Source organism: Ascaphus truei, chromosome 20 (assembly GCF_040206685.1).
Source record: "Ascaphus truei isolate aAscTru1 chromosome 20, aAscTru1.hap1, whole genome shotgun sequence".
Taxonomy (NCBI): Eukaryota; Metazoa; Chordata; class Amphibia; order Anura; family Ascaphidae; genus Ascaphus; species Ascaphus truei.
The window spans coordinates 22016944-22035953 of record NC_134502.1 but is presented as its reverse complement, the minus strand read 5'-3'; positions in this window follow the sequence as shown (position 1 = coordinate 22035953).

Here is a 19010-nt window from a genome sequence, read left to right as displayed (position 1 = left end):
CTGGATGCCCTCTCCTTCTCCTACCCAGACCCGCTGGGTGTCCGGAAGGGGCCTCCGTCAGCTGGGGAGTCGGTTCACGTATCTTCCTCTCCTGTTCGTGTCCCTGGCTCCACTGACTGCAGACTGCCTGGCCTCTCGCTCTCTCGCGAGAGTACGCCGTCAACAGGGGCTGGTGATGGTCGTGGCTACAGGGAACCTCGATCAGGAGGCGTGTAAACAAGCGCACAAGACGCCGAGAGGCAGGGTGAATGAAGTCACCCTACGCGTTTCGCGGATTGATCCGGTTCTTCAAGGGGTAGAATATACGGCCATAGTCCCTCCGCCTTAGGTTAAATAGTCCCCCAAAAAAATGTCCACAATAATAAAACACATGTGGAAATCATTATTAATAATCACATTCGGCTTGCTCAACCCTTAGGAACAATATACCAATTATAAACTGCATTTGAACTGCATCCTAATACACACTCTTAGATATAACATAATAGACAAATGCTAATCATGGAGATTGTCCTAATTAATCTCAATCATATGATCATATCTTCAGAGAGAGTTCAAATTATTACCTAGAACATTAAATAATAAAACATAAGCACTAAATGGCTTTAAACACAACATTGTAAAAACAAACATTATTTAGAAAAATATACAAATAAATACATTTTATAATAATATTGATTAATCACACTAATTGATATTTATATAAGAAAAAACATTATGTAGTAATTCAATACATATTTGAACATATTTGAAATGCATATAAGAAATATCATTATGCCTACTATTCAATACATATTTGAACATGTTGGAATATATATTCTATGTGTTCCAATCCAAATATTAAAATCATATGAATATACAGATACTACTATTGCTAAATTTAATACTTTTAAATTAAATAACAAAAAATGTAATTGGTCCTAAAACCATATCTATTTGCATATTAGATATTCATTTTTATTTTAATATATATATGTATTGCACAGCAGATAGTAAAAACTAAAATGACAGAACGTATCCATAGACAAACTACTATTCATTAGATTTATACATGCATATTTTAAGTATCCCTATCTGGTGCCTACAATTATTAGAAATACAAGAATATATATAGCTTATTTCTGGGATGTAATAAAAACCTTATTAAATATAATGGTATCAACTAAAAATAGTTGATCATAAAAACATATCCCTGTGTACAGTATACTACATATAGATGTTAGACAGCAAACAAGGAAGAGAGAAGTAACACTGAGTTTACTAGTAGAGGAATTACCATTATTGGTCAAGTCTCCCAGAAAAGGAGCTATACTGAATTCTACATATAACCCCTGAGGTACCAGGGTTTTGAGCTCGTAGATCTAGTATTGCTCTCTTCTTGCCAACTGTCTTGTCCTATCCCCACCCCTCCAATCATAAAAGGGCGCCTCTATGACGGCACGTTGTAGTCCTTTCGGATTTTGATTATGATATGTTTTGAAATGTAGAGAAACATTATGAGTAACCAAACCTTTTCAGCCATTTTGCGCACCGTAAGATGGTACAAAACACCAAAAACTTGGCCTCCATCTTGACTAGTCGGAGCAATAGCTGGGCTTAACGTTTAATATGCTGATCACATTGCCTCAACCGTCACAGTCATAAAAACTGACATTACAAAATAATCCTGCAACAGATACCTAACTGGGCTTAGGCATTAACGGGCTTGGCAGCCATTTTGCAGCACAGAGGTGGCCATTACGACCTGGTAACTGGGTCGCCATCTTGACTGGTAGGGGCAAAGAGTGGGCTTAACCGTTTAAAATGCTGGCCCTGCACTCACACTCAAATCCTTGTTTAAAATGTTGCAGGCACAATGAGCCTGTCCCTTCTTACAATGGTGTCTGAAGCACAAACCAATAAAGTGCTTAAGGTCACTGTAACAGGGACGTATCCCTGTTTAAATAAAAGCCTCTAGTGGTTTGAGAAATCCAGCAGAGAGCTGGTTAATTGCAGCTAGTCAATTAACCAGCTCCACCTGGGTAATCAGAGCAGGGTAAAACCCCCCTGCTGGGGACAGACTCGGAGACTCCTTAGCACAGTCACACTGGGCTGACAGAGGAGATGATGTCTTGAGCACAAAGGCCGTGCTGAGATCAGGACACCCAGACACCACTGACCTGGAGGGCCACCTGCTTTGAGGCACTTGAGACTTTGGGGTGGTAGGCTGGTAAGGGGCTTTCTCTCCCAGCCTTGCAAATACTGTAGGGACTGGGGAAGTAAGTTATCCCTTACAAGGGATAGGTGTTTGTTTCTTTTGTATATACAGGTGTGTACAGTATATTGCCTTAAACGGCTGTTTAAAGGGACAGGCTAAATAAAGTCATGTTTTAATTTCCCCAAAACGGTCTCCTTGTGTATTACGTCTGCACCTGCCTCTTACAGTCACATTGAGAGCTGACACTGGCATCATTATGGGGCTCATCCAATTTAAAGGCAGTTTTTTGTATCTCCCAGCTACTTCTCCAGCCACAATGACACTGCACTATGTAACTATGCAACCCTTCCCCAGCCAGAAGGCCTGTAGCCTTCTGCACGCCAAGCTTCGCGCTGCTGGAGTCTGTTGGCACCGTAGCGGTTAATGGGGATCCTTCCTGAGATCTTGACGATGATGGAAAAACCAATCATAAAAGGGCGCCTCTATGGCGGCACGTTGTAGTCCTTTCGGATTTTGATTTATGATATGTTTTGAAATGTAGAGAAACATTATGCGTAACCAAACCTTTTCAGCCATTTTGCGCACCGTAAGATGGTACAAAACACCAAAAACTTGGCCTCCATCTTGACTAGTCGGAGCAATAGCTGGGCTTAACGTTTAATATGCTGACCACATTGCCTCAACCGTCACAGTCATAAAAACTGACATTACAAAATAATCCTGCAACAGATACCTAACTGGGCTTAGGCATTAACGGGCTTGGCAGCCATTTTGCAGCACAGAGGTGGCCATTACGACCTGGTAACTGGGTCGCCATCTTGACTGGTAGGGGCAAAGAGTGGGCTTAACCGTTTAAAATGCTGGCCCTGCACTCACACTCAAATCCTTGTTTAAAATGTTGCAGGCACAATGAGCCTGTCCCTTCTTACAATGGTGTCTGAAGCACAAACCAATAAAGTGCTTAAGGTCACTGTAACAGGGACGTATCCCTGTTTAAATAAAAGCCTCTAGTGGTTTGAGAAATCCAGCAGAGAGCTGGTTAATTGCAGCTAGTCAATTAACCAGCTCCACCTGGGTAATCAGAGCAGGGTAAAACCCCCCTGCTGGGGACAGACTCGGAGACTCCTTAGCACAGTCACACTGGGCTGACAGAGGAGATGATGTCTTGAGCACAAAGGCCGTGCTGAGATCAGGACACCCAGACACCACTGACCTGGAGGGCCACCTGCTTTGAGGCACTTGAGACTTTGGGGTGGTAGGCTGATAAGGGGCTTTCTCTCCCAGCCTTGCAAATACTGTAGGGACTGGGGAAGTAAGTTATCCCTTACAAGGGATAGGTGTTTGTTTCTTTTGTATATACAGGTGTGTACAGTATATTGCCTTAAACGGCTGTTTAAAGGGACAGGCTAAATAAAGTCATGTTTTAATTTCCCCAAAACGGTCTCCTTGTGTATTACGTCTGCACCTGCCTCTTACAGTCACATTGAGAGCTGACACTGGCATCATTATGGGGCTCATCCAATTTAAAGGCAGTTTTTTGTATCTCCCAGCTACTTCTCCAGCCACAATGACACTGCACTATGTAACTATGCAACCCTTCCCCAGCCAGAAGGCCTGTAGCCTTCTGCACGCCAAGCTTCGCGCTGCTGGAGTCTGTTGGCACCGTAGCGGTTAATGGGGATCCTTCCTGAGATCTTGACGATGATGGAAAAACCTTAACGAGTTTCAGTCGAGACAAGCTCGCTCCTAATTACCGTGAAGGATCAGGACCCGGCTCCTTTTTTCTTCTTCTTTTTTTTTTTCCCACTGCTCATTGGCCTATATTCTGGCAGATGTAATTAATCATAAGAGCCTGCTCGCGGTCTTGAGGTGCCCCTAATTGATCTCCCGAGAAATGGGGTTAAGGAAATAAGATAAACCAGCACATTACGATTCCCGCCTGTAAAAATCTCAAAATGCGTGTTTATATATATATATATATATATATATATATATATATATTTTGGTCTATCTCCTTACTCTCTGTACGTTGCCTTGAATGTAGATAGGCTATATTTCAAAGGCCCTAACAACATATCTACATCCTCGTGTGGACACTATTTTATGTAAATTGTTTTAGCATACATGTATCATTTATTTTATACATGTATATTTTATCACTTTTATTGTTGTTTTTTAACTATGATCATATTTTAAATCATTATTCTTCATGTATAATTTGCGCATCTTTTATTATCATATAGTATGTTTTTTACTACTATCACTTTATGTACTTTTTATGTATTTTTTATGTATGTTTCATGGAATTGTATATATTTTTTTCTAACCTCATGTTTTTTTCAATGTTTTCCCCCCCACCCAGCCCCAAGAAGTTAATTATTTAATTATTACCCATGTGCCTTGAAGCATCTAATCAAGTATTTAGCTGTATATGTGGTTCACTAGCAGTTTAGTATTACCCCTGAGGAAGTCGCATGCAGCGACGAAACGCGTAGGGAAAGAGTCAATATTGGACTTTAATACATCAGAAGTATCAAAAGTACATTTGTCATTACTTTGGCGCCATTCCGTTCCATCCCTGCATTGGAGCAGTGCGCGGCGTGCTCGTTCAACTATGCCTAGATCCTGTGCTAATACCCGGTAACCAGCTATCGCGAGACTTGAATACCAGGAAGAGATTGAGTGTGCGCGCACGTTCCTGGCGTCCGCGGCGGTAGCTTACCAGACCAGCTGCACGTGGATCGGCACACCGGATGGACTAACGGGTGATGTGCCAAAATCGTTTTTACCACTGCTTATTACCTTTTAATCTATTGTGAGTGTCTGTAATCTAGCAGCATTTATTATTAAACTGTCTATTTACAGTATTATGCTATGGGAGCCGCGCTGTCTTTTTGTTTCATAGGGCGAAGAGGAAGGTGGTTGGTCCTGAAGACTGGCAGCGCCACCCAGTAGCTGAAGCAGAGACTCTCTCTTTTTTTCTTTTTGGGGCTTTTTTCCCGTTTCCCCTTCCCTTTCTTTTTGTGTTGTGTCTTTTGTTGTCTTTGTTTGTCCCATTGCGGTATATTGGCATCTCATATAGAGCCTGCTGCCTTTTTATTTAGTCTATTCCCCCATGTGCACACACTTTCTTCAATCCATTAATCCAAGTTAGCGCAGCAGTTATCATTCTCCATATATATATATATATAATCAAAAAATAAATAGATGATACCGTTCTGTGGCTAACGAAATGCCTTTATTTGTGCGAGCTTTCGAGATACACTGATCTCTTCTTCCGGCGATGTTACAATGAATGAAGCAAGGATTACTTAAAAACAGTGTCTCTTGGAATGTTATCTGTGCTGGTCCTTCCCCCGGTGTGGATGTGTTTTATGGCTAGAGGTGTCAAAGGGTTACTGAAAGCAAGTGAAGAAAGTGTGTATGTGTATCAGTGTGAATAAGAATGAATGGAGAGCCCACAGTATAAACAGTGCTCTACACAAGGTGTGTACACCAATAGGGACCACATAGTATCCACACACTTTTAGTTGTGCTACAAACTCTCACATTTCCACACCCACCCACACCATTTATATCCCCTCTCACTCCACACACACCTTGTGTAGAGCACTGTTTATACTGTGGGCTCTCCATTCATTCTTATTCACACTGATACACATACACACTTTCTTCACTTGCTTTCAGTAACCCTTTGACACCTCTAGCCATAAAACACATCCACACCGGGGGAAGGACCAGCACAGATAACATTCCAAGAGACACTGTTTTTAAGTAATCCTTGCTTCATTCATTGTAACATCGCCGGAAGAAGAGATCAGTGTATCTCGAAAGCTCGCACAAATAAAAGCATTTCGTTAGCCACAGAACGGTATCATCTATTTATTTTTTGATTATTGAAGCTCGGCTAACACGGTACTGATACCTCTACATGTATATATATATATATATATATATATATATATATATATATATATATATATTCACACATTTTTTTCATGTAGAGTAAGCTGCCCTGAAATTTTTGTTTTATTGAGTTTTCCTTATTAAAATATGTCAACGTTGCTGGTGTCTCTCTCAACCTCATTAGGTCACTTTGCCCCTGCTTGGGGCTGACCCTTTAACCCATTAAACACGTCCCTGTCGACTTCCGGGAGGTAGAGCTGTAAGATGGCTGCATTTCTCAGGAGCTCCCGTTTGGCCTACTAACAATCCGCAGACATCGCTGGTTTTCTACAGCAAAAGTGCGGATAAAAAAGTGCCACCAGGGAGTGCCCCATCAGCCTGCTTTACTGAGACCATTATTGGTCTGATCGGTTATTTCCACAGCAGTCAATACTTAAAAGAAAATATGAGGCCTACCTCGAGGGCCGAAGTAGCAGTTTCAGGGAGGCACATGCTGAGGACCTGCATGTTACATAAGCTGTCTCTCTGTGAGTGTCCTGCCGTCTCTGGGGATCCTTATCTCCTCTATCGCATCTACTGTGAGGTCTGGTGCTGTGGGACATACTAGCTGTGGACAGAGCTTTTGGTGAGCCTGGAGTAGTGTCACTGCAGAAGTAATCCGCCTGCCAGAGGAAGCATCATGCCTCACAGATCCCAGATTTTCGCTACAACGTTTGTGCTACCGGCTAAAATGGGTGATACTGCACGCAGACCGGGAGGGTGCAACAGGAAGCAACTACAATTGTTGTTCATTACTTACAACTGATAACCAGACAGATGGTACAAGATATTGAACAAATGATTATTCTAAACTTTGATGCTCCGATAAGAGAACTTGCTGAAATAATGAGCACCTCCATACAACAAGTGACCATGCCTGCAAAACATGGCCAAGAACAGCCAATGACCATAGTCCAACTCCATCCTGAATACCTCCGGATGGTAATGCTTGCAAAGCAGGGCCAAGAACAGCCACTACCCAAAGTCCATCTCAATTCTGAAATCACCAGGGGGTCAATGCCTGCAAAGCATGGCCAAGAACAGCCAGTGTCCACAGTCCAACTCCCTCCTCAATACCCCATTGTGGCCATGCTGCAGAAAGGAAAGTCTTTGAGACAAGACCTAGCAGCATGAGTATCTTTGGCTTACCTGATTTAATGGTCAACCAGCCACTGCTTAAAGGGCTGGCGGAAGAACTCCCTTCCCGGGCACATCCAGGGTTGCCACCACACCCGGTCTGACCCGGAGACTACGGGTTTCCGCTAGGTATCTCCAGGCTACGGGATGAGATATGAAATCTCTGGGTTACTGCTAGGCCGGCTGGGATGTTGGGTGCAGGGACATGTGCATGGGGCCTCGGGTCTTACCTTCTCCGGAGGCGTCATCTCCCCCTACATGGTCCCATCAAGATAGCTCCATGACGTCAAATGGAGAAGGTAAGACTCCCCGGAATATCATTAGACAGAAGGTGGCAACCTTGGCAACCCTGGGCACATCTGATGGGACAACCATTTAATCCATCACTGCTACAAGGTTAAAGTTTGACTCTGCTCGAGTGCAAAACACTTGTCTCTGTGTGGATAAAAGACGTTTTCCCTTCGCAAGGTCCTATACCCAGTCATGTTTGTTGTGTTCCTGTTCTCTGTTGTTTTATGATGTGATATTGATTCTGTTATAATATGTTTTCTTAATGCCTCCGCTTGGCTGCTCACCTCTCGTTGAAAACATATGACCCTGGAAGAAGTTCACTTTATCTTTTTATTGTTCTACTAAACTTGCTATTAAGCTTCACTGCTCTGGAGACTATTTAACTGCAGAGAATATTTTAATTTATAAAGGCTGAGGATTTAATACTAGCTTTTCTTATTCGGACAGATCAGGAAACTCAGTACGCAGGGACTTTAAAAAAAAACCTCCTGGGATCTCTTTTAGCTGGTGAATCACCTCACAGAATCTCTACAACCTCAGTTAACAGTCATCACATTCGGCCTTCAGTATTCCTAACGATGGGATCCAGTCTCTGTTGAGATCATTATTATGAGGCTCGGGCTTGCTGGTGTTTTAGTAGAAATCCTTCACACAATATTTTCATCCTAGTCACGGGCAAAATGCACGTTCTTCTCTGGTTCATTTAGAACATTAGTAATACAGTACTTTGAAATAACTAGAGGACAATTAAAAAGGACTTTCTAGTTTACACAATGATATATAATAAGAGTTTGTTCTTGTATTTATTTATTTATTTATTTATAAAATATTTTACATTGAGAGTTACCTCTCGTTTTCAAGTATGTCCTGGGCACAGAGTAAAACAAAATAATACATGGTTACAAATACAGTTACATAAAGGAACAAGGTATACATTATATACAAGACATTGCATGCACAGTTAAAGAAAATATATATTATGAGCGTATGAAACAGTTACAGACCAGATTAAAGTGTGAGACAGCCTTAGATTTGAAAGAACTTAAGCTGGTGGTGGATATGAGAGTCTCTGGTAGGTTTACATAGCGCTTTACAGAGACCTTTTTGCAGACACAGGTCCCTGCCCAGTGGAGCTTACAATCTATGTTTTTGGTGCCTGAGGGACAGGGAGATAAAGTGACTTGCCCAAGGTCACAAGGAGCCGACACCAGAAAATGAACCAGGTTCCCCTGCTTCAAACTCAGTGCCAGTCAGTGTCTTTACTCACTGAGCTGCTCCTTCTACATGATATGCGCACATAATATGTGTGGTATGTTTGTATTTGGCTATCTGCCACTGATCTGTTAATCGTGTATATGTGAAAATGTATCTCATTGTATTGTAATAAAGCCTGCTAACAAATAAAGGTTAAAAAAAAACACACATCGCTGTCATTAGGTCACTTTGCCCCTACGTGAGACTGACCCTTTATCCCATTAAACAAGCCCCTGTCATTAGGTCACTTTGCTCCTACGTGGGACTGACTCTTTAACTCCTTATACACGTCCCTGCCATTGGTCACTTTGCTCCTATGTGGGACTGACCCTTTAACCCATTAAATACGTCCCGTCATTAGGTCACTTTGCTCCTACGTGGGAACACCCTTTAACCCATTAAACACGTCCCTGTCATTAGGTCACTTTGCCCCTACGTGGGAACACCCTTTAACCCATTAAACACGTCCCTGTCATTAGGTCACTTTGCTCCTACGTGGGACTGACCCTTTAACTCCTTATACACATCCCTGCCATTAGGTCACTTTGCCCCTACATGGGAACACCCTTTAACCCATTAAACACGTCACTGTCATTAGGTCACTTTGCTCCTACGTGGGACTATCCTTTAACCCATTAAACACGTCCCTGTCATTGGGTCGCTTTGCTCCTACACGAGATTGACCCTTTAACCCATCGCGGCATTGTCATTAGGTCACTTCACTGGGACTAACTGTGATGGTATGGGCAGCGCGACATGTTATATTAATGGTTAAACCCACTTTTTGCCCCAACCAGTCAAGAAGGCGACCCAGCTTATAGGGTTAACTGACCATCTCCAGGCAGACAAATGGCTGCCAGCCTTTCTAATGTTTACAACGGTTGTGTTAGCGCTAATTGTTAAACACTGTTTATTCTGTAATTGTATGTGTTAGCATGTATTTCCTGAGTGTATGATTGATTATGATGACAGCTGTGGTTGGCTATCTCTGGAAGTAAAGGGTGTGCCTAACTTGCTGGGAAAATCACGGCTTCCTGAAGAAGCGACTATTTGCGAAACGCGTAGAAGACCGTGATACCTTGCTTCAGAGTTCCAGGCAGCCAATGTAGGAGGATCATGTGGGTTCCCGATCAGCTGACGCTGCAAGCCGGGTCCGGAAGTGGGGATTCCCCACAGCTGTAGTCAGCGGGAAGACTCTGCGCCGTCCACGCCGATGCTCATCCTGTTTGAGCTACCACGTATTAACTAATATGTAAGTGCGGAATTGTTTTACACATTGTAAACACATTTTTAATTAATTCATCTCTCTGTGTAATACCTGCCTCTGCGAGGACCACATTACAACACGGGTGGGGAGGATTGCCAAACATCACTACCGGAGAGTGCTACACAATCTCTGATCATCTCCATGAGATCCAGGGGGGACTGAGGCGGACGGAGACAAATCTGTAAAGGTACCTTTCAGTACCATCTGTCCTTACTGGGCCATGTGAGTTGTGGCATTGCCCACTTTCAAAAGATATCCTGGAACCAGGGTCACGTGTGATGTGTGAATAGCTCCAGTTAGCTTAACTCGGCCCCGTTTCCAAAGCACACCAAGTCCTGCTATATTTTCTTTACTTTATTGAGAAAGCGTCAATCATATACAGGCACTTGTGGATGGTATGGTGTGGTGATAGAGTGCTTCTCTGTGTGTGTGCTTTATAAATCAGAGGCAGGTAAAAAGGAAATGGCCTTGCCAAGGGGGATATAGCAGGAGTACTCACACAGCCAGTGTCAGGAAGGAAAAGGAAGTGGAAAATGGTTGTCACACAGGAATAGGGTCAGGGCTAAACCACCTGTGAAAACAGACAGGGGAGAATGGGAAAGTCCATTTAACTTGGAGGACTGGAGATGTTGCCAGGGCAACCAGGCCCTAGCTGACTGGAGAGAGAAAATAATCTAAATCCAGGGTGGGCAACACTGTCGCCATTCGCCACAAATAATACAAATAATACAAATAACAGATCATGGGAAGAAGTGCTTCAGACATACTGCTGCGGCCGAGTTTATTCGAGCATTTGCCCGTTCTCGGCCGCAGCAGTAACATGGCGCGCGCCGGAGGGTGCCGGGCGCGCGCCGAAGCAGCGGAGGAGCGCCCTCCGATCGGGGCGCTCTCCCTCCCGCTGCCGGGTCCGCCGGGTCCCCCGGAACCCCCTGCCGCCGTCCCCCACATCGCGGGACACCAGGGCTCCCTCGGGGAGCCCTGGACACGCGTGCAGGGGGCGCAGGCACCCGATGAGGGAGTGCGGCTAGCACGCCGGGGCATCCCCCGGCTTGCGGTGCTAGCCGTGCTGCAATAAAGTGTGTCGGTAGTGTAAAAGTGACATTTAGGAAAAGGAGTCCCTGCTCCAAAGAGCTCACAATCTAATTGCTAAGTAAGTAGGAAGAACATACAGAGACAGTAGAAGGGCGTTGTGGTAAGTGCGTCTGCAAGGGGCCACGGTTTATGTATGAGGTGTATAGTATCAGCCACAGAGCTACTCATGCTTTGTAAAGCAGGTGTGTTTTAAGACATTTCTGTGAGAGACTCTGAAGACAGACCAGGTTGATTTCCTTCTATGAAAGATACTATGCATACAGTATGATCCAGATAGAGAAAGACACATGGTGATGCCCTATTCAGAGATAACACTCAGAATAGGGAACGCCTGCGTAGGTAGTGGTTCTCTGCATAAAAAACCTAGCAGAATTGCAGATCAGTTAGGACAGGAATCCATCAGGACATTTCCAACCGAAAGGGAAGGAATTACAAGTTGCCATCTTAGAGAACACATGTAAGACCTTGATTTGTATATTCTATATCTGTAAGTACTTGGAGAAATAAACTTTTATTTAATGTGTCAGGCTTGAATGCTGAAATGTACAGATGCAACTGGTGGTTTTAGACTGCTTGCCAAGGAAAATCTGTGACCATCTCGCTGTAGCTTATGAGATGGTCCACGGCAGGCTGTAACGGCCTATTGGATTAACACAGCGGGGGTCCCTGCGTTTGAATGGGACACGCAGCCCGGTAGGATTCCCACTGAGTGATTCCCATTCAAATGCAGAGACCCCCGCTGTGTTAATCCGATGGGCCATTAGTCTGGCTGCAGAAATCTCGCAGCATGGGATGGGTTTTAGTGCAGAATTGTCAAGGCAAGCAGTCTACAACCAGCAGTTGCAGCTGTACATCTTGGAAGAAGATAAGATGGCAAATGACTTTTAACAATGTAATTCCTGTACATTTCTATGTGACTCATTGTATGCTTGTGCCAGAAACGATGGTCAAGTGGTTAGCATACAATGAGTCAGAGGGCTAGTGTCAGAGACATGTGCAGAGGTACACTCAGGGAGACAGTTTTGGGGAAATTAAAACATGGCTTTTTTCAGCCTGTCACTTTAAACAAGGCACAGCATAAACAAATAAGCAAACAGCCTATCTCTGTGGAACGGCTAACTCACTTCTCCAGTCCCTATCTGCAAGACTGGGAGGAAAATCCCCTTACCAGCCTATCACCCCAAAGTCTCAAGAGGTATCTGAAAGCAGGTGGCCCTTCAGGTCAGTCATGGATGGGTGTTTGTTGAGGGGCAAGCCTCTGGTAGGTTCCTGGGTCCTCTGTGTCAGGGAATAGATCTGGTGTCTGGGTGTCTTGATATCAGCACAGCTTTTGTGCTTAAGACATCATCTCCTGTGGTAGCACAGTTGTTACTGTGCTAAGGAGTCTCTCTTCAAGCAGTTTCCCACAGGAGGCTTTTCTGTGGCTCTTTTTAGCCAGGTGGAGGCTGGTTAATTGTCTTTAGCTGCAATTAACCACCTCCCTGCTGGATTCCTCAGACCTCTAGAGGCTTTCTATTTCAGCCTAAGTTAGACAGGGTTAAGTCCCTGTTACAGCTAGCCTTTGTGTCAGTCCAGATGCAGTGCTTGAGGACAATGATAAGGTGGGGAAGGGCGTGCCAGCCTGCCACACTTCCAAAGCAGAGGCATTTTTCTTCCCCGGCAGCGATGCGTCTATGTCTGCGAGAGGTAGTGAGCTGAAATCGGGAACCAGCACTTGTATCCTGGACACGTCAGCTCGTTTCTCCCTTATCGGTTCCAATTTCCCATGCTCCAAATTGTCCTTAGGCACTGGCACCACCCCCTGATTGGTCCGTCCCAAGCGAGCCCCCAGCTCCTGATTGGCCCAGCGGAGGAAAGGTCTCCGCTGATTGGTCGGCACCCGGTTCTCTATATATGCCCTATAGAACCATGGACGGGGTCATCACTTATTACTGGGATAGTCTGGAGAGGACGAATTGAGGCAGAATGCATGGTAACCTAACTTCGGCCGTGCCCTGCACCTATACTAGCCAGCTAGGAGTCCCTCGTAAACCCCTGTTCTGGTGAGTTATTGCGTACAGTATCTCTGTACTGTGTTGCTCAGTGTTTGCTCTGGCCAGAATAAACCTTATTTTATTAAACTCTTGCATTTTGCCTGGTGCTTTTCGATCCTGAAAAGTTTGGTCAAACCTCACCTATCATGACACTGACTATTTAACCCATTAAACACGCCCCTGTCATTAGGTCACTTTGCTCCTACGTGGGACTGACCCTTCAACCCATTAAACACGTCCCTGTCATTAGGTCACTTTGCTCCTACGTGGGACTGACCCTTTAACCCATTAAACACGTCCCTGTCATTAGGTCACTTTGCTCCTACGTGGGACTGACCCTTTAACCCATTACACACGTCCCTGTCATTAGGTCACTTTGCTCCTACGTGGGACTGACCCTTTAACCCATTACACACGTCCCTGTCATTAGGTCACTTTGCTCCTACGTGGGACTGACCCTTTAACCCATTACACACGTCCCTGTCATTAGGTCACTTTGCTTCTACGTGGGACTGACCCTTTAACCCATTAAACACGTCCCTGTCATTAGGTCACCTTGCTCCTACGTGGGACTGACCCTTTAACCCATTACACATGTCCCTGTCATTAGGTCACCTTGCTCCTTCATGAGACTGGCCCTTTAATCTTTTCAACATCCAATACTCAACAATTTGTGGGCTTCGATGCTGATCTATCTCTCTAGCTGTCCAAATTTAGAGAAATAATAAAGGAAACCATAAGAAATATGTCTAACACTCTTTAAAATTGAGAGACGCGGGGGTGGAAGAGTGGTGTGAGGTAGGAGTGGAAGTCATGCAGTGTATTGGGCTGATTAAGTTATTCTAACCACAGTGAAACAGCTCTTGGTCATGATAATCCTTGTATACTGGCTGCTCTATAAGAGAATGATGATTAAAAGCCTCAGCAAGGGACCAAAATTCTAAAGATTGTGTTTAATGGATAGCACAATTACTTCTGTACTTATATCCAACGCACAATGCACTAAATATTAATATTTCTGTCTATTTTCTTTATCATTCTCCTGGGTACAGTGTTAATCAGAGTTACGAGTGCTATGGTGTTAGGGGGCAAGGTATCTGGGACACCCCATCTTTTTTTATTTGTAAACATAAAGGAAGCGGTTATTTGGAGCAATACAAGAAGCTGAAGAGAGCAGTAGGAGGAGTTATAGGGAGCGGTTATATGGGGTAATAGGAGGAGTTATAGGGAGGGGTTATATGGAGCAGTAGGAGGAGTTATAGGGAGAGGTTATATGGGGTAATAGGAGGAGTTATAGGGAGCGGTTATATGGGGTAATAGGAGGAGTTATGGGGATGGGTTATATGGGGCAATAGGAGGAGTTATAGGGAGGGGTTATATGGGGTAATAGGCGGAGTTATAGGTAGAGGTTATATGGAGTAATAGGAGGAGTTACAGGGAGAGGTTATATGGAGTAATAGGAGGAGTTATAGGAAGAGGTTATATAGAGTAATGGGAGGAGTTATAGGGAGCGGTTATATGGAGTAATAGGAGGAGTTATAAGGAGGAGTTATATGGTGCAATAGGAAGAGTTATATGAGCATTGGAGGAGTTATAGGGAAGGTTTATATGGTGTAATAGAAGGAGTTATAGGGAGAGGTTATATGGTGTAATAGAAGGAGTTATAGGGAGGGGTTATATGGAGCAATAGCAGGAGTTATAGGGTGGGGTTATATGGAGCAATAGCAGGAGTTATAGGGAGGGGTTATATGGAGCAATAGCAGGAGTTATAGGGAGGGGTTATATGGAGCAATAGCAGGAGTTATAGGGAGGGGTTATATGGAGCAATAGCAGGAGTTATAGGGAGGGGTTATATGGAGCAATAGGAGGAGCAAGCAGACACAGCACAAAATCCCCAACAGAGCTTACACTCACCAAAACAGGGTAACAGAGTGGGGGGGGGGGGGGGGAGATACTAGCTGAATTTGTGCCAGGTGCAACTTCTAAGGCTTTCCCGGCATCTGCTTCCACACTCCGTCAGTGTAGGGTCCATGCAGACTTCTCTCATGCAATTCACGGCTGAGAACTTTCAAATTCGCCGATCCAAAGTCCTGCTCTCTGCTTCTCCGGCAGCTCACAGTCCTAAAGCACTTTTAAGTCTCCCTCTCGGATAGGCTCCAGCCTCGTTTTCTGGTGTCTGCCGCACAGCCTGGAATCACACCGCTTAGTCCACCACCACTCCACGACAGGATCAGAATGAACTTTGACCAGGTTCCCGTTTCATAGATTCCCCCCCACTGCCATAGGAAAACACGGTAAAAGGGGCCGCGACCAATCGCAGCGCGGATGCTGCATGGGAACCTATCAGCACGCAAGGGCTCGCCTGCATTGTCCAATCAGGGCTGGAGGTGGGACAGCGGGGAGTTAAAGGGCAGTGGGCGGGGGGGATACAAAAGGACCAATCACAGCGGCGGCACTCTGCAATGGTTTCCCCAGCCGGCAAGATATCCCAGGCTGGGCTCAGTGCCTGGATGTCTGGGGAAACGGGCAAATACTTTGCATTTTGGGGGCGGATGGCCCCTTGGCCTTTGATCCCTGCACCTCTCCTCTGCCTCCAGTAGCAGCACTGGCCAGTTCCCTGCACAAAGGGTTTCTCAGCTCCGCATGTCCAGAGACCTTGGCTCGGTTTTGTTGTGCACATTTACATTTTTATTCGAAGGTACAGTACATCACACAGGAAGGAGTGAAGGATTCACAGTTACAGGGAATGCAAGCAGCTACCAGGTACATTAAAATGGGTTAGCTCTGGCATCTGGTGGTCAGATGAGCCCCAGGAGAGGACAGGGACCGGGCTTAATTAACCTTTATAATCCTGGTCCCTGGGCCCCTTTCTGTCAGACCCACGTATTCAATTAACGTGTCAATCCCAGGCTGGAGGAAAGTGACCTAATGACAGGGGCGTGTTTAATGGTTTAAAGGGTCAGTCCCACGTAGGGGCCAAGTGACCAAATGACAGGGACGTGATTAATGGGTTCAAGTGTCAGTCCTACTAGGAGCAAAGTGAACTAATGACAGGGACGTGATTAATGGGTTCAAGTGTCAGTCCTACTAGGAGCAAAGTGAACTAATGACAGGGACGTGTTTAACGGGTTAAAGGGCCAGTCAGCTGTTATGCCTAACTATATCTTGGACTGATTCATACGAGTTCAACGAAGTGAGAGAATGCCCCAGTTCTAACAACATTTTAATTGTCTCCCATGGGGCAATGAATTTCACACGATGTCCGTGTGCTCTGGAAACCATGATCACTTCCCTTTGAGCTGAGATTACACTTCAGTGACCATCTTCGGCCTGTTTACTTGTTAAGTCGAGGATTACAAACTGTACTAAAAGCACAGAGAGGAACGTATCAAACTAGGAGGAACAGGAAGAGAAACTTGTTTCAATACCATTTGCTCCCTGCATGAAAAAGACTGCAATACTGTAGCAGCACAAGGAGTCGTCATCAAAGCACCGTATTCAGAAACAAAAAAATATTTATCAGTGCAATTTAGTAGATCTTAGAGGCGATGATGCTAAAAATCAGTGAGTCTCGCAGAACACACAGCAACATGTGTATGTTAATCTTATAACCCCTCTATTGCTCTGTACAAATGCTCCCTATAACTCCTCCTATTGCCCCATATAACCCCTCCCTATAACTCCTCCTATTGCACCATATAACCCCTCCCTATAACTCCTCCTATTGCTCCATATAACCCCTCCCTATAATTCCTCCTATTACTCCATATAACCCCTCCCTATAACTCCTCCTATTGCACCATATAACCCCTCCCTATAACTCCTCCTATTACTCCCCATATAGTCTCTCCCTATAACTCCTCCTATTACTCCATATAACCCTTCCCTATAACTCCTCCTATTGCACCATATAACCTCTCCCTATAACTCCTCCTATTGCTCCATATAACCCCTCCCTATAACTCCTCCTATTGCTCCATATAACCCTTCCCTATAACTCCTCCTATTACCCCATATAACCCCTCCCTATAACTCCTCCTATTGCTCCATATAACCCCTCCCTATAACTCCTCCTATTGCTCCATATAACCCTTCCCTATAACTCCTCCTATTACCCCATATAACCCCTCCCTATAACTCCTCCTATTGCTCCATATAACCCCATCCTATAACTCCTCCTATTACCCCATATAACCCCTCCCTATAACTCCTCCTATTGCTCCATATAACCCCTCCTTATAACTCCTCCTATTACTCCGTATAACTCCTCCTTATAACTCCTCCTATTACTCCAAAAAACTGCTCCCTATAACTCCTCCCATTACTCCATATAACCTCTTCCTATAACTCCTCCTATTGCCCCATATAACCTCTCCCTAAAACTCCTCCTATTGCCCCATATAACCGCTCCCTATAATTCCTCCTATTACTCCATATAACCCCTCCCTATAATTCCTCCTATTACTCCATATAATCCCTCCCTATAATGCCTCCTCTTACTCCATATAACCCCTCCCTATAATTCCTCCTATTACTCCATATAATCCCTCCCTATAATGCCTCCTCTTACTCCATGTAACCCCTCCCTTTAACTCCATCTATTACTCCATATAAGCTCTCCCTACTGTATAACCCCTCCAATTGTTCCAAACAACTGCACCCTATAACTGCCCCATGTGTCTCCCGGTAGCGCTGGATACAAGTTGCAGCAGAGAAGCTTTGAATCTCCCTCCCGTTCTGCTCCTCGCGACCTTCGCGTCACTTTTAACCCTTCCCTCCTCTTCGCCCAACACATCGCCTCCATCACTACCACCTGCTGCTTCCACCTACATCACATAAGAGAGAATTGTCCTGTCATCTCTCTCGTCGGCCAAACTTCTCATCCACTCCATCATCTTCACCCGTCTCGACTACTGTAACTCTGTAGCAGGGTGAGTCGTGTTACAAAGTGGGAAAACCGGTGTGCAGATCCTGATACAGGACGGAGGAGGTGAATGCTAGTGCCGGCTGCCTTCATTAATCCCATCAGCTGCTTCATTAGACCTTTAAAAAAAAGTCTCTACAGATGGCAAGGTCACTCCGGCCAGGAAGGTACTGGACCTGGACCACTGCGGCGAGAAACCCTGCGTACAGACTTACAGAACCCAACACCCAGCCGAAGGTAACTGACCTCCTCCTGTGAACGGTTTATCTGACTGTTGTTGGTTAGGGGTCTAACTCCCCCACCTGTAGATAGGGCGTGGTGTCATCTAGTCAGTGCTCCCGATGAGACTTAGACCTGTTTTGTTTGTTTTCCTTTAAACATGTTTTTGCTGAAATATGGATCAACATCCTTCCCATGTTTACTTATTTGGTATATCTAAAAGGATCTCCAACCTTTTGTTGAACAAATCTATTGTATCTGTCATCACAGCCTCCGTGGGTAATGAATCCCACATTGTAACTGCCCTTACTGTAAAGAACCCTTTCCTTTGTTGCTGGTGAAAGAGTTGTGCCGGAGCAGCTCGAAAGCGAGGCTGTGCGCTCTGCTACAGCAGGAAACTCAAACTGGCTGCTCGGGGAATTGCAGCCAGCGATACCTACCAACATGCAGCCTACACAGGAGTGGAAGCTTCACCGGGAAATGCATTCCGGTGTCACCGGGCACCTAGACTGTTTAGAATTCCCCTTATATGGACCAGAAGCTGGTCGTAAAGCTCTATTGTGATTTGCGTTGGGTCTGCTGTCTCTCACCAGAAGAAAAATACTTTTATTTGACTTCGGTTTCCTGTCCGGTGCTTGATCCAATGAAAGA